General features: G+C 34.7%; 1 pseudogene; it reads right to left on the reverse strand.

Moving 5' to 3' along the window:
• LOC124899474 overlaps nucleotides 1-23,071 on the reverse strand; it is a 104,269-nt pseudogene that overhangs the window by 69,881 nt on the left and 11,317 nt on the right.

Raw genomic sequence — 23,071 nt, forward strand, 5'->3', positions numbered from 1 at the left:
AAAGAATGCATAAATTGAATACAAAACATTATTAGGGAATTTATAGAATACAGGAAAACCTTAAAAATCAAATCCTAAATGAAAAAAGAAAAACAAAGTCGGTGGTTACTTATTAAATCAACATGCAAATTATATGTTGAACATACAAACTGTATGTTAAACATATGGACCATATGCTGAACTTAGTATGTTGCCACCCTTTAATCCTGGATCTTTAGCTCTCTAGAATTTTGAATTTTTCTACAGACTAAGTCCAAATATGGACCGTATGTAGAATATACGGATCGTATGTTGACTTAGTATGTTAATTTTCTTACTTTTTTCTATATCTTAGTCTCTGGACTACCAGTTTCTCAACATACTTTTCTCAAATACACTAAGTAGGTAGCACATACGCCCTAAAGTTGACTTAGCATGTACCTAAAAACTTGACTTTTCTTCTTTTTCTTCAGAATTGTATCCAAAACCTAGTTTCCAACAAAACATACCAAAAATCCATCATATCTAACAAAACATCCTAAGAAACTTGCATATTTTCATAGTTTTAAGAATTGAAAGTGTGATATTTCTATGGAACATCAGTTGGAACAATCAGAATTAGAATACGAGGTTATTAAACAAAAATTTTTGCTTGGTAGCCAATTTAAACCAACAAAGACTTCAAAATAGGGAATTAGCACTAAAAACCAAAAGAACTACTTGATAATTGTACTATCTATTCTAGTAAATCATAAATTACTTAGGATAGCTACAGAAAAGAAACTAACGATGAAAATAAAAAGAGATATGGAAAATAACTTCAGTTCATTACAGTTATTCTTATCAAACTACTTACTTGATGTCTAGCTTCCTAACTAGTTGACAATTCCTTTTCCCCTAAAACCAATGAAGAAGGAAGGCGTAAGTTAATTCTTATAAAGAACCAAAAGCAAAGAGCTATGCCAGGGTGGGGGGATGATAAAAGAAATGGATCTAATGAAAAAAATTAGGGTTCCCTATGATTCTCCATGCTCAATGAGATACACCAACCTCAGGATGCCTTAATACTAATAGCATAAGTTTCTGAGATAGATCTTGACCTATCTCAGTTAAGAAAGGTGATAATATATATTTCTCATGATGCACGACTCCATAGATAGTTTTATTTGAGATAGTGATGGAGGATATCACATACGATCATCCACTTTGATCATGCCACTAGGTATTTGATTAAGACATTGCATAATAATTCAAACACTTTGTTGTATCTCTTTGATACAAATACACTAGCAATCAAAGCAATCTCCTTTAGTACCTACTGTTATGTTAGGATCTAATTGGTCATGAATATCATAAGGTGCTTATTTTCATAATCCCAGCATAACATAAAATCTCATAAAATTATATCACTGAATCCTCAATCCTTTATTTGTTGTGCTTTGAAAGTACCAATATTCACTAATCATTGTTTCTAGATACAGTTGTTAATTAACATCTTTTGTAATTTCTCAACATGAGAAGTAAATTATTGTGTAAGTGGATCAATATTTATACATAATCCAAGAGGAAGATCTTGTGCCACTCCATATGTTCTCATGAAACAAGCATGAACCCTGGATCCCAAGACTCTTTCATAAAATTCCGATAATTTCTCTGACTCCTCAAAATCCCAAAAAAAATGGAGTTGATACTCCTACATCCATTGCATGAGTAGTTAAAAAAAGTTGATGATTTGAAATTTTAGTTATTTAACAAAATAAAACTCGTATATAATGAGCTCATAATGGTACCTAATAATTCAAAAGTCTCTCTATGGCTGAAGAATGACCGAGTTCTTGGGCCATCATAGAAACATGAATCAGGTTAATGATTGAATGAATAATATAATATTATGATAAATTTAGATGTTCACTTACATCACATACATAAGTGGTCTTTGAACATTGTAGTAAGGTCACCCATAACATGATTCTCCAACTTGAGTTATCTTATCCCCAGACCATACAATTCAATAATATTAGAAAAATGGTAGCATAAGGTAACAACTATTATAGGAAGTTGGTCATCTTTGGAAGCCTTAGCTAGTAACCAAAGCGTATTATTCCTGTAACTACTTTGGTACTTTGTTTATAGCTTTTTTAAGTTATGCATTAGGAGGATTTTTCTTGAATTGGAGTAGCGCCTTTGGAATAGGATTAGGGATCCTAAGTGGTGCATTTATAGAGGTAAATTTAAGAAAGAGAAAAAAAGGTTAGGTTCCTTTAGGGCGTGTTTGTCTGGCCCTGAATAGGAGGGGCAACGCTCTGGATCCTCCCTGCTTGTAAAAATGAATGGATCAAAGATGGGCTTGGTTCTTTATTTTTTATGTATGGGGGGAGGGTGAACGCCATAAGAGAAGATAGCCCTATCATAAGAAAGAGGGTAAAAAGGTGTTGTCATCTATCTCAACCAATTTCCTAAGGCGTTAGAAATCTAGATTGACTCAAAGAATAACTCTCACTAACGTGACCTTCATTCCACCAACAAAGAAGTCATCCTTGATAATTTTTCATTTCTTCCCTACCGAGCTGGCTCTCTTCGCTATTCAATGCTTCTACCTTTCTTTTCTATAACATACCCAGGCACCCTCTTTTCTAATCACTAAGAAAAATAGACCAATCAAATCTCTATCTAGGTTAAGCTTCATCTACTATTTTTACAACTGCAGACGGGTTTCTTCTACCCATTCCTCAATCTCCCATAATACTCAAGTAACTCTGTAAAGTCTTATGAGGACATCTTTCTTCTTTACCCACTCTCCATTCAAACAGCTCTCAAAGCAGAGTTGAAGGGTAGGCAGAAGGTACCATGATCCCTTTGTACTACAAATCTATATAAAATTAAGTGTATTTTATCGGTTCTATAGAATGCTCCTATCTATCGGCAAAGATCTTGTGCGTGTGTAGTAATGCTTTGGATGCTTCATCATAGAATAGATCAATCCAGTTCCTATTTTTTTCTAGTGCACTCATTTTATATCTTCTACAAACAAGGAAAGACGCAGTGGGAGGAAAGTAGCCCTAGCCTCTGTCTGACCGATTATTCTGCTAGCATCTCATATTTATGCCTTCGTTCGACTATCGCTCATGAATGTGGTTATAGATAGGATAGTCTTAGTAGGTTGTAGATTTCTACTATTATAACCTTCTATGGCATGTTGTTGTCGCTTCTATATTCCATATATCACTTAGTCATCTCTACTTTGCTGTGAGTTAGCACCTCCAAAAGAAATAGAGAACTTCAATTAGTGACCCCGCGATCGCCCTCTGATCTGTCAGAATAGTATTCTATTTTTATCTAGAAAACTCACCTTGGGATTTGTTTTACTATTTTCTTTACATATCAGTTTGTGTGATTAACTTGCTTATCAAGTCTTCGTCGTGATAAATGACATCACGACCTATGTTTTTGGGTCATCACAATATCTAATATGAATTTATAAGATAATTATTTATATTTCTTCACTTTACCTTATTGTTTGTCCACGGTCAGGAATAGAGGTACAACTACCCAAGTGTGGCCAGTTGAACACTCCTTGCAGAAAAATTTACTATTGTGCATGTAGGTCAAATTCTATTACTAATAAATATATACTTATTATTGAACACCATTGACACAAGATCCTCATTCGATGTAGTTTTTAAGTATGTTCATTTTTAGCTAAATGGTCTGGGGTTTGAGCTTGTGCAATACGCAGTTATTTGTTCTATTGCAATGACCTTATTTTGTTTATTTTCTATTTCTATGTGATTTGACTATTTTTCCCTACCCTGGAGCTGCTACATGTTTACGTTAATATTGGGGTATGGTTGTCATAGTTCCTGTGTCCACCGAGAATAAGTTGTGCATGTTTATAGTTTTTAAAAGCTTAAAAACCCACAAAGTTGACTTAGGTCAGCACTTGTTGTTTGGAGTGTCAGATAGCAAAACGGACTGCGCCAGTAGACCCAAAATATTGAATTTAGGTTGGTGCTGGGTTGGATCAATTTTGGGATATTAATATCTCATTTCGATCAATTATTTATAAAATAGTGAAATAAGGTCTTGAGGGTTAATTTTGTGAAAACAACTTTCTTTTTCAAAAATACAATATCTCGATTGAGTTTGAAATATCAAAATTATCCTAGTAGCATATATAGTTTGTCTCGATGGGATCCCAATCAATTCTTGAGGGTCCAATCAAAGCTCGGTAGACTTGCACCAAAATCAACATCAACCAATATCTTGGTCGCTTAAGAAACAATAAATTTATCAGCCCATGAATGCTTAAGCGGTAACCTCTTTAGGGGCCAAGAAATCTTTTAAGAGGTATCCTCTTTAGTGGTTTGGTATCGCTTAGGCAACAACCACTGTATATAACCCCCTCTCATTCTCAATTTTCTTTTTTCTTAGACCTCCAAGCTTTGGGAAAGACGATTTTTGAGGGTCTCAACATTGATTCTCATGTAGTAAACTTCTAAACTCGCAGTCCAACTATTTTTTCTTTATTTTATCTTTAAAAACACCTACATAGTGATATTATGTGGAAATTAGGGTTTTAATGATAACGTTTAAAAAGGATTTTTCTCCTTTTGGACCTTGATTCAACGTGTTTTAGCATGGATTTTCTCCAGTAGACTCTATAACCTTGGTAAATATGTTTTTGAAACAAAATGCCAATTTTACCCTTTTTATTTTCAAACCCATTTTTCAAATTAGTTTTGACCCCGACCCAGATATATGAAATAAGAGCATCATTAGCTTTCTTTTAAAATGTTGATGCTATATCTAAATGTTGTACGTAATTTGAGAACGTACGTGATACTCCCAAATTACACCTCTCTTGCGAGAGAGTAAGTGGTTGTTATCAAATATATAACCCAACTAGGTTGGGGTCGAATCCCATTGGGAATATGATGCTAATTAAATTGTATGCAGATTACTTGACTTTTAATCATTTGTTTCCGTAAAATAAATAAGGGGGATTTGATTCAGTTCACAAATTAATGGGTCCAGTTTAACAAGATGAAATACGTGTAGTAGTATTCAAATTCAGAGAAATAGCAAGCTAGGGTTATGTCCATCTTGTAGTTTTCAATACTTTCTAACTATGGGCTTTACGAATTCATACATAACGTATTGTATTTAATAACATAATCCTAGTGTTTCTCAACCATCAAGGACTAATTCACTTTAGTTCTCTCGAATCAAAAGCGTTTACCAAAAACAATACGAAATCTTCAAGTAGTTAATCCTGCTAAGGCATTAACATATGAAATAAGGGTTGGGAATCCTATTTTCTTGTCATTACTCTCTTTTTCGAACATCAACCTTTCTTTTGAACAAGTTGCGTTTTAAGTCATTTCCTCTATGTTTGCAACCACGAGAATTCAAGATAAGTGAAGACAGTATGATGTAAACAATTCAATGCATAATGAATTCAAAACTCAAAGTCATAGATTGTATGCTACAAGGCTTCCATAACACTAACTAATAAACTTAGCTACTCATGAATAAAACGAAAAGCATTATAAATATATTCATCATACCAAAAACAAGTAGATGATCTTGGTGTGCGAATAGTAAAAACAAGAGTGAAAATATTTTTCTCTCTCTCCAGACTAAGCCGCCACTCTCCAATCCAAAATAATACAGAATAATCAATAATGAATAAAAATTCAGCATTAAGCCTTTTCATAATCTTTTCTCTCATAATTGCCTTCTAAGTTCCTGAAGTAATTAAAATGACAAACTAGTCTTGGACATAGTTTCTAGGCGCCACATTTGGTCCAGAATGCTACTCTCTCTTGTGTAATATGACATCTGCATTCAATAGTCTCATTATGTATTCATCTACCTCATTAATACCTAAAATCATTCTAATCACATCGGTTAGCTCAATTATATAGAAGTAGAGTAAAAACATAAGAAACTAGGCACTTTGTTCTCTAAACTAAGCTAAAATATGGATAAGTTATGGTGCTTAGGCATATAAATACACCCACCACCCCACACTTAACGCTTTGTTCGTTCTTGAACAACACATCTATTTATACATACTACACAAGCCTTAGCACCCACAAAGGAAAACAAGATGCTCAAATAGGCTCACACAACAATTATGAACAAGAAATTGATTCAGGAATCATTACTAGAGAAAAAATACCCTCAAGAATAAACTCATTAAGTTGGCAAGTTCATGCATACCGTTTAAGAAAATAAATCATATAAATTACCCAACTTTCATAAACTATGTGCCCTCATAACAAGAAAGTTACTCATAATCACTCACAATCATGCAATTTCTAACAAAATAGGTACAAGAATCAAGTTGCGCTCACTCTCACAAAGAATTCTCAAATTACAACTAATAACCATATGCTTGCCATTAGTGTAATACTCCACTAATATTAGAGTGCTACTTCTAACTCAAATTGATTTTACATTAAATCTCTTAGGAGCTTTGGGATCAAATTACGGTCTATTAAAGAACGGTTTAGGCTACATATAAGGCTAACAAAAGAACAAGCTAAAGGCTCAACGAGGCTAGCTAAGATAATGTACAAAGGTAGGTAAAAAGAAGGTATGAACAATGGGTATCAAAAATATGCCTAAATTATCTCCTAAACTCATAATCTTTATTTTGGTTTGCACACACACCAGGCAAGTTTTAGCATCAGTTGTAATAAGGAATATACAAAAGTCTTACACACTCATGGAACATGGTCAACTCAATTAGGAGCATTATAGAGTCTTGACCCAACAATTACATGAATTCAAATAAACCAACAATCACAACAAGAGTCACAACTAGAATGACTATTAAATGACTATTTTTCTCTTAAGACGATCGTCATCCTCCATCATCGAGAAAAGCACCTAATTATGACTAAATAGAATAAACATCTAACAAGAAATAAAATAAACAAAATAACTAATCTTATTACAGAAGAATACTAAGGAGAAGGTACTATTTTCTTACAAAACAAGTAGCTAAGTAACCAGCCACCCCACACTTAGGTTAAGCACTGTCCCCAGTGCAAATAACAAGATAAAAAACCTGGCTAGTAGTACTCCTCATCCACATTAGGAGTCATGCCACCTGCGTTGAGATCATCACCAGAGCCATTTCTCCTGTGTTCATCATATCATCCACCTCAGCCACACATAATAAAACTAACTATAATTAAGATGCGGGCGGTAAAGTCACCACCCCACACTTAATTTGTTAGTATCAACCAATTAAGTGTTGTTATCGGGTACTCGAACTTCGCCGGCACACACTTTGACATGGTGCATCAACATTAGTCACATTACAATTCACTCACTTCAATTCCCCCAATTCTATTTCAATGAAGCACTTTTTGAACAAAATCATGCTCTACACTTTCAACCATATCAAAATATACAAAGCACCATCACTTTCACAACATCACCATGGCAAGAATTTAATTCATAATCCTTAAGAAATCAATTATCTATAATATAGAGTCACAATAACTAAGGATTAAGAAAGTAAAACTTACCTTGAAGATGGAAGATTAGTGAAGGACAAAGAGAATGGTGAGAGCTCAATATTGTACGGCTTAAGGGTGAAATAAGGATGAATTTGAGAATTTAAGGGGTGAATTATATTTAAAGAATAAAAATTTGGGTCGAGTTGACCCATGTTAAATTTGGATATTAAGCTGACATTAGAGAGGTGTGCAGCGCACAACTTATCATACAACATTAAGTGTGCGTCGCATTAGGCATCGCACACTTTAGACAGTGAGAATATGTGTTATGGTGTGCAACACACATGTTATCGCACAAGTGAAGGTATGCAATGCACACGTTATCGCACAAGTTGAATTATACGGTGCACGTGGTATCACACAATTGAGGCAGTGAGCATATGCAGAGTATTGGGTGGCGCACATATTATCCCACATCTTAAAGTGTGTGGCACACATGGTATTACATAGTTCAGACAATGAACATATGCAGAGACTTATGCGATACACAATTTATCACACACTTTGAGGTGTGCGGCGCACATGTTATTACACAACTTAAGGTGTGCGACGCACATCATGTCACCCATTTTTGCCTATATGAAGCAATATGTTTAGGCAACTTGTGAAGCATGTTTAGGAAATGCCTTTACCATGGTCTATGCAAACTTGGATGTCATGCACCCCATTCTCCATATAAATTCTTGAGAAAGGTCCGTACAGACCTCCTTAAAAGTCACAAAATAAAGTCGCACCGTTAATATTTTTGGGTTAGATTCACATAAATCAAGGCACGACTCTAACATGAATCATACTTAAGCCTTACATATTTGACCACTTTAACTTACCTGCAATGTTCCTATCACTCCTAAACTTACCACCGTTGACATGGTTCAATTCCAAACCAAAATTGGCACTAATCTACTCCTTAGTACTTCATGCATCTACACTTAATAAAAATTAACAAAAATAATTAGAAGGATGGGTTGCCTCCCACCAAGCGTCGTAGTTTTGGTCGTGGCATGACTCTTATTTTTGAATTTTTGTTTAACATGATAAAATGAAAATAAAATCATAGGTTTCCTTCTATGCAGCACCTAATTTAACATCATGGAACGACTCGATTATCTTGACTACTCAGACTTTATCAAGATACATTGATGATACCATTTGTACCTCATTTGCTTGATCAAGAAAATGTTTCATTCCTAGTCCAACCACTTTGAAGTCACTCACATCCTTGCTTGAAAGTTCAACCAAACCAGCTATGGTCTCCACAATGTGCCTATCCTTAACTAGTACATCTCACTCATCTTTGTAGAATAGATTAACAATCAAGAAGAAACTCATCTCCTTTTGTTGTTTCATAGACCGACATACTTCAAAACTAAATTCTTTCTCATTTAGCCTAAATTTAGCTCATTCAGCTCCATGTGAACTAACACTCTCCCAGTTGCTAAGAATAGCCTACCCAAAATTATGGGTGCTTCAAAGTCCACTTAACAATTAAGAATTACAAAGTCGGAAGGAAATATAAAATTTGTTACTTTTACAAGTACATTATGTAGAATCCCAATAGGCTTTTTTAACGATCTATCCATCATTATAAGCCATATATTGGTGGGCGTAGGCTCTCACAAACCCAATTTCTTGAAAACTGTCAATGGCATAAGATTTATACTTTTCCCAAGATCACAAAGGGCCTTTTCAAACTTTAGCAATCCAATCGTACATAGAACAGTAAATGCTCTCAGATCAGCTTTCTTCTAGACAATAGATCTTGTAGAAATAGCACTATAATGATAAAGATTATCTACCATTTCATAGCTCACATTCCTTTTCTTTGTCAACGGGTCTTTTATAAACTTAGCATATCCAGGCATCTGTTCCAGTGCTTCAACTAAAGGCACATTCACTGTCAACTGCTTCAACATAGCCATGAATTTGATAAACTTGACATTATCTTATTTCTTCATTAATCATTGTGGAAATGGGGGTAGTGGTCTTGGAATTTCAATTGGAGTAACTTTTACCTCTGTTTTTATGTCTCGCTCTACATCACTAACATGTTTCAGCTTAGGTAGTTGTTCCACTTTTGCACTCTTCTTTTTTTATCTTCCCAACTCCACAGGAACCACTGAAGATTTATCAACCATCTTTCAATCCATTTCGACCGCATCAGTATGAGAGGATGCTCCCAATCCTGGACTAGACAATATCTTACCATTTCTAGTGGTAATGGCCATACACGATCCTTCAGTCCTTAAATTCTAAATTGTATCATTTGGAAGAGTCTCATTCTGTCTTTGTTTAAATATTGTGGATAATACGCTTATCTGCTGCTCTAGTTGTTTAATAGTAATTGAGTGCGAATTTACTAGTTGACTCATAGAAGATATGTCACTCTTTATAGTAGTCACCCCAGAATTTGTCGGCTCAACTCTCTTTAATAGTTTCTCCATCATGTCCTCCATGGACAATTTGCCTAAACTGGTGGCAGCATTATCACAGCTTCCAGAAGGTGCATACAGTCTACTCCTATCACTTTTATTCTTCAAATCTCCTTGATGGTTCCAACCTTGGTTTCCTTGACCACCAGTCCAGAAATCCCCTAGTTATGCAAATAGTTATCCTCTTCCTCAGTGTTTGATTCAGCTTCCTTACCATGGGACCCCACAAATTTTAGCTTTTCTATATTCCCTAATAGCAAATATTTTGTAAGCAGATCAATCTAGGTTTTTATGTAAGCCATATCCTACTCATGCTCCTTTTCTCTCCTACGCTGCTCTACTGATATTACACTAGACCCAGTACTGCTTGCTACCATAGAATCTATGGTATTCCAAGCTCTACTTGTCTTAGCCATCCTTTCTAACATGTCCACAGCGTCAGTAAAGGTGAGCTCCATAAAATCTCCTTCTGCATCATTATCCACTATTGGCTTTGTAAGAGAGTTCAATGCTCTATAGAATATTTCTATCAAGTGTTCATCAGTCATCTTATGGTTTGGGCATTGAGTCAACTTTTTTTTAAATCTCGCCCAATTCTCATGCAAAGCTTCATTAGCCAATTGCCTAAAGTTTTTGATCTCATCCCTCAACTGTAACATTCTGGAGGGCGGAAAGAACCTTTTTAGGAAAGCTCATTTTAATTGTCTCTAATTTATTATATAATCAGGAGTCAGCTTATTTAACCACATAGTTGCTTCTCTAGATAGAGACGGTAGAAATAATCTTAAATGAATAGAATTTTGTCCCACTCCAGGATTATCAAATGACTTACAAATACTGATGAAATATAGATTTGGATCATCACTACGCAATCCACCAAAGAGTCCTTTTAGATTTAGTAGTTGGATCATAGTACTGGTGATGATGAATTTCACCCCAGGAGCTAGTGGTGGTAGAATGATTGCTCCTGTATATCCAGTTCTAGCTAAATCATCCTCATTGTTGTCAACATCAAACTATGCAGCTTGGCGGTCTGGTCTTTCTCTGAATGGATGATTTTGATTTACAGGTGCAAGTACCCCTGCTGCACGTCTCCTATTATCCGGGTTAATTAAATCATTATCTCCTAGGTCCTCTTCATCTAGATTAGGTACCCAACCTAGGTTATCTCTATTCTATAGATTTAATTAAGCATTAGCCAAAGCAGGTAATCTTTCAGCTTTCTATTGGTTAGCCATTCTTTGAATAAGATAAGGTTCAGGATTAAAAGGTAATAATGGTTCTCCTGAACTTCTGGTTTGTGGCATAAACAAAAATAAGCCTATAATGAATAAAAAAACAAATTGAAGTAAAATAAGGAAACTTGACTAATAGTCAATTAACACACATAAACTCACAGGGAATATGGTGCTAATTAAGTTGTATGCAGATTAGTTGACTTTTAATCATTTGTTTTCGTAAAATAAATAGGGGGATTTAATTCAGTTCACAAATTAATGGGTTTAGCTTAACAAGAGGAAATATGTGTAGTAGTATTCAAATTTAGAGAAATAGCAAGCTAGAGTTATGTCCACCTTGTAGTTTTCAATACTTTCTAACTATGGGCTTTATGAATTCATACATGTATCGTGCTTACAAAGAAACACATTGTATTTAATAATCTAATCCTAGTGTTTATCAACCATCAAGGACTAATAAACTTTAGTTCTCTTGAACCAAAAGCGTTTACCAAAAACAATACAGAATCTCCAAGTACTTAATCCTGCTAAGGAATTAATATATGAAATGTAGGTTGGGAATCCTATTTTCTTGTCACTACTCTCTTTTCCAAACATCAACCTTTCTTTCGAACAAGTTTCATTTTAAGGCATATCCTCTGTGTTTGTGACCACGAGAATTCAAGACAAGCAAAGAGAGTATAAAATAAAAAAATCAACGCATAATGAATTCAAAACCCAAAGTGATAGATTGTATGCTACAAGGCCTCCATAACCCTTACTAATAAACTTAGCTACTCATGAATAAAACGAAAAGAATCATAAATATATTCATCATACCAAAAACTAGAACATGATCTTGGTGTACGAATAGTGAAAATAAGAGAGAAAATGTTTTTCTCTCTCTCTAGGCTAACCCACCACTTTCCAATCCAAAATAATAAAGAATAATCAATAATTAATAAAAATTCAGCATTAAGTCTTTTAATAATCTTTTTTCTCATAATTTTCTTCTAAGTCCCTAAACAAATTATAAATGGCAAACTAGTCTTGGACATAGTTTCTAGGCTCCATATTTGGTCTAGACTGCTACTCTCTCTTGTGTCATATGCCATCCACATTCCATAGTCTCATTATGTATTCATCTACCTTATTAATACCTTAAATCATTCTAATCACATCGGTTAGCTCAATTACATAGAAGTAGAGTAAAAACATAAGAAACTAAGCACTTTGTTCTCTAAACTTAGCTAAAATATGGATAAGTTATGGTGCTTAGGTGTATAAATACAATCAAGATTAGTACTCGATGAAAGGTTCTATGTTAAGGCACTTTCGATCGAGATTTCATCATTTGAAAGAGGTTATGGCTTAACTTCGTTTTGATTGAGTTAGGTAGTTAATGCATAGGCAAAACATGCTATGAGATGGGTAATGGGGTTTATATTTTGAAATTATTATATTGTCATGTGCCTGTATCTAGGCTTATATGTTGTTGTTGACTTGTGATATCTGAGATTGTGCATGTTTCCTATGTAGGGGTTTTATTTGACATCATTGGCCTAATCCGTGCAGCTAAATGCCTTTATTCTAGATATAATGCCTGTATAGGGGATTATGTTTCTAATTTAGGCCTTATTTGAGCATTGGTTTCTTTTGTCTTTATAAAATACCAAATATTGGGGTCTACATAATATTAATGATGTCTTGTAAGCATATTTATTTTGATATTGCCTATATGGTATTGAAAATAATGAGTTATGTACTTATTAAGTTGATTTTTTGGCTCACTTGTATATATATTCTATGTTTATGGATTAGACATCATCATTTGAGTTGATTGTGAGCATTATATCATCATTCCATACATATACATTCATAAGATACTGGTACCATTGGAAAACACTATTTTTAAAGAAAAATAAAACACCTCTATGAAAACCCTCTCCACGAACATGAGCCATTGACAAAGTTGGGATTGAGATTGAGACTGAGATTGAGATATGAGATACACTATATGGGTTGTGAACCCCCATGGGCCCTGCCTAGTAGCTACAAACTTGTTAGGTGTATTCAAAATGTCATGCAATGGCTTTTACCATTCATTCTATTTATATTTCATTGCATACATATCATGGTTGTTGCCTTAGTTTTTTTTAATTGCGTGTAGTTTATGTGTACATCTTTCTTTGTATCTGTGTTGTAACTATTTTTGTATACTTATGTATATATTATAACTATTAGTGGAGATGGGGTGGTCTATCATTTGGACTTCTTTATTTGTAGGTTACATGCTCATAATACATTTTACTTATTTTATTACCTACTCTGCTCAGTCGGCCTATAATACCTATTGAGTACAAGTCAACCTTAGTCACTCTTATTGTTCCCTTTTAGTATAAATCCTAGTATGAATACGACTCACGGTGGTTGATTTGTGTAGTGGAGTTGGTGACATTTTGAGGTACTGGCCACTCTAGGCTTATTAGAGTCTACTCTAAGCCACTTCTATCTATGAGTTTTCTTTGTTCATACTTCAAAGATAGGCTACGTATTGACAGTACCGAAAATTGTATTAGTTGCTCTTATTCTATGAGACCAAATTTTGGGATTGAATTTATGGATTTATTTCATGTTACATTGTAATTATACTTCATGATTGGCTTAACTTTGTTTTGGGAGCCTCAAATGGGTGTTTATTACTATATATGTGTATTCCTTTATCAATTTATATGATTGTCTCACTTATCAAAGATTAGACTCAATAAGTACCATCATGACCATGTATTTGGTTCATGACATGTTGGTATCAAAGCATCCAGGTTCACCAATCTTGTAAGTGTAATAAGAAAAAGTCTAGTAGAGTCTACAAATCAATATGTATGCATCCATATCTACTTTTAAGAGGTTATAAGATGTATATAGGAAAAAACTACTATGCTTTTAGCCCTTATCTTGCGGGTTATTCATATACTATTTACTAAGTTGTGCTCCATTCTTTTCTCTACATATAGTGAGGACTAGATCTCGAGAAGTTAAGGATGTTGAGCCAATACCCGAGGATTAAACCCATACATTAAGGCACTGTAGGGTTCATAGATGGGTTAGAAGTAGAGGATGTATACAAGGAGATTCCCCAAAAAGAGGTAGTGCTATGGGGATCTTCCTTGAGATCGAGATTGAGTGTATAAGAGATATGGGGCAAGCCTAGGTCCCACAGGGTTCAATTTCTACCCCTATTTTGAAGGGTTTTTTTTAATTCAGTTATTAACTTGTTTTGATGGTTTTTTCTTGAGTGGACCTGGTGTTTCTTCAGTTTCAATATGGTACCACAGTCAGTGTCAACATCTACTAAATGGTGTTTTTCCAACCCCGAGTATAGTTTCATTATCTATACTGGCATCTACTTATGATATTCCTCATACATAAAGTGGTGTTTCACCTTCTGTGACAATATCTGATTATAGTATTCCTAGTTCAAGGAGACATCCTTCATCATAGTATCCCCACACGTGGATTCCCAATCTACTAAACTTATTATTTCTCTGATTATTTTGGGTACGGTTATGTCTTTGGATGATTAGAATAGTTTTTATATATTTATTTACTTAGGCCCACCTAACTCAGTGCTGCTTTTAGAAATGATGCCAAGTTCTTGAATGATTACTAGGAGAAGTTGCATAATCTTGGATCACTTGAATCCCAAGGTATTTTTTATATAATCCATTAGTTGATAGATATGGCTAGGGATTAATGAAGGTCATATACGAGTTGTAGACCTTTAGATTTTTTTGGCATGTCTAGGACTCAGTTTTCTGAGGATTTCTTGGAGATTTTTATTCCATATAGTTTAAGATACCAGATGTATGACGAGTCTAATCATTTGGAGCATGGCTCTATGACTATTGTTGAGAATGAGACTTATTTTCACACCTTATCATGTATTTAGCTGCTAGTATCTCCATGAGTCCTAGCAAATTTGAAAGTTCATGAATGAATTGGACGGTACTTATTAGTTATCTTCAACTTAGATAGAACCTATAGGGTTTTCATAGTGTTATTGAGAATGCTAAGATGACCAAGTTGATTATCCGAGCTACTTAGGAAGGCACCAAGAAGGTGCATCATCATGGTGAATTTAGTGAGCATCTCCTAAGGTAAATACTTTTATGGTAGAGGGTACTATAGTTATCAGGGTAGTCCAGTGCATGTTTCCTTATGGGGTTTGGGTGGTACGTCTTTAGGTTCAACGATTTAGAGTAGTGAGACATCTAGTCAGGGTTCTAATAACCCTTCAGGTCATTTTTCATATTTCCACTTATTTTTGTTTTTAGAACTTTTTTATAGTTGCGTCAAGTCTTTATGACTTGCTGGGACTGACAATTCAATCATCGAGTGAGTTGTTTGGTTTTTAGAGTCAATTCCCTATTTCAAAGTCTTTGCTTGTTCCAAATAGCCAGTGGGAAAAACTTTAGTAAAATAATCTCATATGTAAATTCTAACTAGGTAGCTCCGTAAGGTTGATTTTAGGCTAGGTAAACCTTCATTATGGGTTCCAAGGCACCGGGCTGATTTTGACTTATTGGGATATTCAAAATATGGGTATGGGCCTATATTTGGTTGAAATGACCTTGAATGGAAAATTTGAGTGTGCCTTTGAGTCTAGAACGCCAAATTTTATTTTGTTACTAGTTCATTTTCATATACAAGATTTTAAATAAATCCTAAGTGGTTGGCGGAGACTAGGAAAAGTTTCCAAGTCTCAGTTGCTATCTGGGGCAGTCGCGATCACTAGCCAAGGACCAAAATTTTGATACCCTTGGCAGGGAAGATAGTTCAATCACGTTGTCCGATCATGATTGTGACTTCAATTACAGGAGATAGGTAGTGCAATCGTACACCTGTAAATGATGATAGAAAACATCGAGGCCCTAGATTGGATATAAATTTTACCCCTTTTCCATTATTTTGGGCATTTTTCATCTTTCCCCTTGAAAGATAAACCCTAAAATAGTACGAGAGCTTAAAATTGAAGCTTTTGGTGATTGGGAAGCTTGATTAACATCTATTTTCATGATTATCATCTAATTTAAGGTAAGAATTCACCCTTTTCTTAGTTGATTTATTTTCTCTAGACCCGAAAAACCTTAGAACTTGATTTTAGCCCCAATTTAGCTGGTTTTCACCCATTGTTGAGGGTAATGATTCCTTCAACTGATATGATGTTAGGTTGATTTTAGAAATGCAATTTTTGTAAGTGGAACCCATATGGGGGTTTTGAGGTGACTTTTGGACTAAAGAACAGTGGTGCAATATGGGTATCGATATTTTTGTATTGATGAGTAAAATATATTTTTGATAGCTTTTCATCTTGAGGAGTCTTGTCAAAAGGAAAATGCTAAGTTTTAGTAGTTCATTAAGATTTCTTCAGCGATGAGGTAGGTTAGGTTTATCCCTTGTTAAATTGACCTATGTCATAGTATATTTATGATATCTTGTTAAGCTTTGATGGGTTTTAGGAGTTAGATTGATGATAAGCAAGCCTTGTGATTAGTTGGACCATTTTAGCTATTATGAAATCATAGAGTTTGAATACTTAGCTTCTATCATTGAAACTTTATGAATTAGACTTCAGTACTCATGCTTAGCATAAGAATTCCCTAAATTACTCAACATAGGTAAAACGCTCTAGTTGCTTATGTTTAGGGTAAGTTTGGCCTTAGTTGAATACACTAATGGAGGGTTCCTTAGTCCATTTGACTTAGTAAATATGTTTAAGGAAATTCTCCACTTTAGGACTAATTATAGCTTGCTATACTTCTAAAAGTGGAATTAGATATCTTACGCCTAGTTTGGTAGAAATTTTCCTAAAATGGAACTTGAGGATTAGAATTCGACTCTTAACCTACTTTAGGCTATGACGTATGTTAGATTAGGTAAAACCTTTTATGCTTGTTAAAATCTTAGAAAGGTGTATGGAGGTAATGTTGGGAACTCTTGATACTTGATGGTTATGTTGGTTAATGTAGGGATTGACTCCCTTTGATTATGCTATTATTTATGCTATTAATGATACTACTCAAGAAATTGATTATATATATATATATATGTATATGTATATGTATATATCCAGTTCGAGTCTGGAAAATGGTTATGTTTTTTATTATATTTATACACGGTTCTATTTTAGAGCCTGATTACGGCACTATTGACTATATTTACCAGTTCAAATCAAGATATTGACTATATTTACTATTTTGAGTCCGAATATGCATACTATGCTATGATGACATACTTTTTATGATTTATGAAATTGGGGTGTGAAATTCAAGGTAGTAATTTGGCTAAGTTGGAAAATAAGGAAATGGATATAATTTGTTATGATATAGATGGATTCCAGTAATTGAATAAACTAGTTAATAAGGGATGATTGGCTAATAAATGATGATTAGTCAGCAAAAATGGTATGGTTGTTAAACGACAGAACATTGTGGAATATTGGTAAATTGTGGAATGTTGGTAAATGTCTGTGTGATGATGATTGTGTAATGATGGTTAGACGACGATGAAGGTTAGTTATAATGTTGGCTGATTTCTCATTCTTCTCTTGAGTGTACTCTCCAATCGTATGGAAGGTTGTGGCGAGTTCTTTACTTTTCCACTCCAATTGGCGTATTAGAGCCAATTTTCTATTTATGTTAGCTTGTGATGATGCTCATTAAGCATTATTATTCCAAATTTCTTACGAATGTTTGAATGACAATAATGGAATATGTTGATGTCTTATGTTATATCGCTATTTCAATTTAATTACTTACTATCCACAGCGGTATTGGAGGTGATTTAGGTTTATTTCTTTACCTTAACTTAGTTTATGATTATCATGTATTTTATCATACTTATATCATGATTTAGCTAAGTTGTCCTATGATGCCTACTGAGTATCCATTGTTTGGGTTCTCATACAATATTTCTGTACCTTTTTGGTGCATATTTGAATACTAGCTATCATTGTTAGTCATTGTTCATATGGTGATTGATTTCAGATATAGGGTGAGCTATTAGAGTTCAAGTTGTCTTTTTCCCTTTATATTTATTTCAGTCTTTAGCTCCAAGACAGATATATTGACTATTCTACACTTTTGAGTTTTATTGATACTATTAGATGCTTTTTCACTGGCTCTACCAAGTCGTGGGATTGGTATATTGTATTGACTTTCTAATCAATCTAGAACACTTTGTTTATTTATATATTGTGCTCTTGAATTTCTCCTATGATGGGCAATCCCTACAAAATTAACCCATTGTGTTAGCTTTGGGTTACAATTTTGGCTTACCTACTAGCAGGATTAAGTAGGTGCTATCGTGACTCATAAATCAGGTCATGACAAATTGGTATCAGAGCTTAGGTTTTCACCAATATTGTTGGTACAAGAGCCAGTGTCTAGTAGATTAATGAGGATCGGAATGATGATGTCTGTTTTCTATCTTTTAGACGCTATAGGACATTCTTAGGAGTTCTTTACTTTGTTCACTTATATCTTGCTAAAAGTTTGAGTTGTTTTGTTGAAGTATTCCTTTGACTTTACCCTTTTGAATATGGCCAGGACATATGCAACCACTATACAAAATGAGGGTCCCAAGACCAAGCATAGGGATCCTACTCCTATTTATGGATTACCTAGAGGTCATGGACAACTGTGTGATGTGTACTCGGCTAGGGGCTAAGATAGGCTACCTTTCCCAGGTCCTATTCCTACTCCTGAGCTAGAGGTTATTCCGCCATAGCTAGTAGTGGGCAAGGGACCATCCCAGGCTCCACCAGGGTTTATTTTTTCTTTTGTTCTCAGAGATGCATTGGTTCAGCTCTTAGGATTATTGTTGTTTAATGGTGCACAGTCTACTGATCAGAGTGGTACTATGGTGGGAGCACAACCTATAGTTGTAGATCCCAGAGTTGAGGTTCCTCCTGCACCTATAGTTGCTCAGCTAGTGGTTTCATAGCCTGCTATGTCTTCTGAGGACTAGAAGATGTTGGGTAGATTTGTGAGGTTGACTTCGCCTAGGTGTTTTGGTTCACTTGGCGAGGATGCTTATGAGATTCTGATTTCTTGTGAGGATGCTTATCAATTGGATATGGCTGCTCTACATTGGTGGAGAGGTTTTGTGGACTCTAAACAAGTTGGATCTTCTACCTTGACTTAGGCTCTGTTCTTCGAGATGGTCATGGAGAAATATATGCCTCGCAGCCTTATCGATCATTTGAGGGATTAAATCTCTGGATTGGAGTAGGGATATATGACAGTTGTAGAATATGAGTCCTTCTTTTATGAGGTGGCTAGGCACGCGACTTCTACTCTAGACATTAAGTATGAGATGGTTCACTGCTTTTTATAGGGTTGAGGCTCCCCATTTTTTTTACTCAGATTTGAGTTACTCTGTGTAGGTATTTTTTAAGGTTTTAGATCATGATTGGGTGATGGAGGCGATGCATTGCAAGGCCTAAAGGGGCAATGATAAGTGGCCTAGATTTCAGGGAAGTTTCAGTGGGAGGTATAGTAGTTCCTAATTCAATGGTATTAGTTCTCATGGTTGATATTCTCTGCATCCATATTATCTGCTACATCTTGTTTTGATGATGATCAGCTGACAATAAGGGAATAGGTCCCTTGGTCTTTATGGAAATAGACAGCTATCACAAGGCCTGCACAATTTTCTTCTAGTGTAACAAACTGCGCTGGTGTGCTTGTACCTTTTAAGAGAAATGGCCCAGTTATATTTCTACCCTAATCATTATTCCACTATAAAAGGAAAATAATTCTTCTCAATTAATGAGCTTTTGAAAAATCTGAATAGAGAAGAGGGAAATAGGAGAAAACACAACTTTGTTATATTGCTTAAGTTCTTAATTTCCTTATTTACTGAAAAAGTGTGTGTTCTTGAGTCAAGTCATGGTTTGTAACTAAATTACTCATGTTATAAGAGTAATTACTTCTTTGTATTCTAGAGACAACTTAGATAGAGTTACCTGAGTTTGATATTGGTTAGAGTTAATCAATATCAAGCTGAGTTCTTGGTAGAGTTGTCAACATAGGCTTATAGTGGAGTTTTTAAGCACTGGTGGATCCTAGAGTTAGGTTCTTTGGAGTTTGTAGTTCTTGTGAGGGAAAGTTGTGGTTTTTCCTCCTTTTAGCAAGGATATTTCCATGTTAAATCTTTGTGTTCTTTAGTTTTCCACAAAGTTTTAGTTTTCCAGTGCTTTACTATTTCATTGCCTGCGATTGACTCTAAAGGACCTGGTCCCTCACAGTGTGGTGCAACCCCTCCTTAATTTCATTAATTGTATTAAAGCCAAAACACTCTAAAAGGTTAACACCTAGAGTTATTTAGTTGTCATGGCTACTCCATCTAATCTTGAAGAAGGGCAATCTTCCACTAGACCGCCAAGATTTAATGGGAAGTTCTATGGGTGGTGGAAAATAATGATGTATAACTTTATTATGGATGAGGACAATGAGTTGATGGATGTAATTCTTGATGGTCCTAATGTGCTAGTTAGAGAGGTAAAGGAAGGAGACATAACTAGAATAATTGTTAAAAGTAAGAGAGAGTATGATGATGAAAATAGAATGAATATTGAGAAGAATTGTTGTGGCATAGGGCGTGATGAATAAAACAAGACTTTTGTATGTGAAAATGCTAAACAAATCTGGGATTTTTTTAAGGATGCTCATGAAGGAACCACTGATGTGAAGAATTCAAAAGTTGATATGCCGACTACTCAGTATGAAACCTTCACCATAAAAGTAGGAGGAACTATCTAAGAGATGCATACAATATTCACTTCGATCACCAATGAGTTGCACTGCTTAGTAGAATTAATTCCTTCATACAAATAGGTGATAAAAATTCTGCGGGGTTCTGCCTAAATCCTGGAAAAGCAAAGTGGATGCTATCACTGAGGCAAAAAAACTTGAAAACTCTCACTATGGATGAACTTATTGATAATTTGAAGGCACATGAACTCAAGAAGCAGCTAGGGAAAGAGAATAAGGAAGGTAAAAGGGAAAATCTCTAGCATTGAAGGTTTTTAAGACAGATTCAAGTAAAGAAGACACTGATGTTGCCTACTTAGAAAAAAGGATTGTTAGAGAAATGAAGAAAATTAGTCAATTTCAAAGAAGAGGAAGTACAAGAAAAAAAGGTCACCATGTTAAAGTTCAACACTAATTTGGAAGTATTGGCATTTCATTAAGGACTATTCAATGCACAAAATGGATTATCATTAACATTTCAAGCCTGTAGATAACAAATAAAGTATAGGGACCAGGTTCCTATAGAGTCAAGAAGAAGGCTACAACTTATTTTGTAGTTAAGCAGACCTTAGCATTATGGGAGGATTCTTTTAGTGAATCTGAGGAAGATGAAAAGCATGAAGATGTTTCCTTGATGTCAGTGGAGGATGAAAAAATGACTTTTGATTCCTTGTTTTCTCTCATGGAAAACACTGAAGATGAAAAATAAAATGAGCAAACTCTTTATGACATTAAATAAAACTTGGAAAACCTCTACTAGAAAGATAAAAGACCTTGCTAATGTTTTGATTGATTCAATGTGTGAACTGGCTGCTGAGAAAAATTCTCTAGAATAAAAGATAGAAAATTAGGAGCATGAATTAATTTTTGTAACTCTCTATATCTAAAATTGAGGAATAAGTAACTAAGTTGAAATTTGAAAATCCGAGTCTAGTAAGTCAACTAGATAAAGTAGATGATACTGGTGATAAAGAGAATAAAAATGATCTAGAAGAAAAAGTAGAATACCAAGAGCTTTAATTAATTTCTTTAACTATCCAAATATCTAAAACTGAGGAACAGTATGCTAAGTTGAAATTTGAAAATCTGAGTTTGGTGAGTCAACTGGAGAAAGTAGATAATTTGGAAGGTAAATAAAAGAAAGAATCCTTTAAAATTCAAATTGAGCTTGATGAAAAATTGAGGGATTCTCAAAAGCATCTCATGAAAACACTCTATAAGAATGAAGAGTTAGAAAGGGACCAGGTTTGTTGAAGATAAGAACTTGTTAAGTCTGCCTGCTCTAATATTAGAGTATATGCATAAGGTTTACTATGAGAGGGAAGGAACATAAGGGATTCCTTATGGGTACTTCTTGAATAAAGTTTTTGATCACTTTGGAGTAGTTGGGAGCAAAGGGACTCCAGGAATAGTCAAAGAAAAGTTTAGTCTGACAACATTGGTAGAAAATGAATGCATTAAAGGAAAAGTGGGAACTTTGTACCAAGTATACGAGTTATTGTCTGCTTAAAAGAATTTAAACAAGGAAATAAAGGATATAAGGGTTAAGCTAGCTGCTAAGGATACTGAGATAGTGTACTTGAAAATGCAGAATCAGAAGTTATCCTCAGAAGAACCTGGTACAACTAAGGAATTTATAGCAGAAAATGTAAAGCTCCAGGGCAACGTTGCATAACTAACTGGTGAGGTTCAAGGGCTAAATATAGAAGTGAAAATTCTCACTAGACAATTGTTAGAGGCCATGCTGATAAGGCTACCAGAATGGAGTTATTTCTCAAATCTTTCTCCTCTAAGCCCCCTTCTTCCTGAGTTTTATCATTCTTGTGTCAGTTTGTCATGCCTATTTCTATTTATAGTCTTTGCTTCTATTATGGCTTTTAAAGACAGTTATTTTATGTTTTTTGGTATAATGTAATGGTACTAATCTCCTTTAACAATGAATGAATTCCTATTTTTACGTTTCATCTGTTTTCTCTTTACTGTAAAAGTTATTCCTCATGTTAGTATTGACCAGTGGCTATGAGTTAACTATCTTGCGCATATTTTTACTCTTGGTTTACTGTTACCACTTTTCAATAATTATAAAAATGGGTATA

Source organism: Capsicum annuum, chromosome 6, assembly GCF_002878395.1.
Source record: "Capsicum annuum cultivar UCD-10X-F1 chromosome 6, UCD10Xv1.1, whole genome shotgun sequence".
Lineage (NCBI taxonomy): Eukaryota > Viridiplantae > Streptophyta > Magnoliopsida > Solanales > Solanaceae > Capsicum > Capsicum annuum.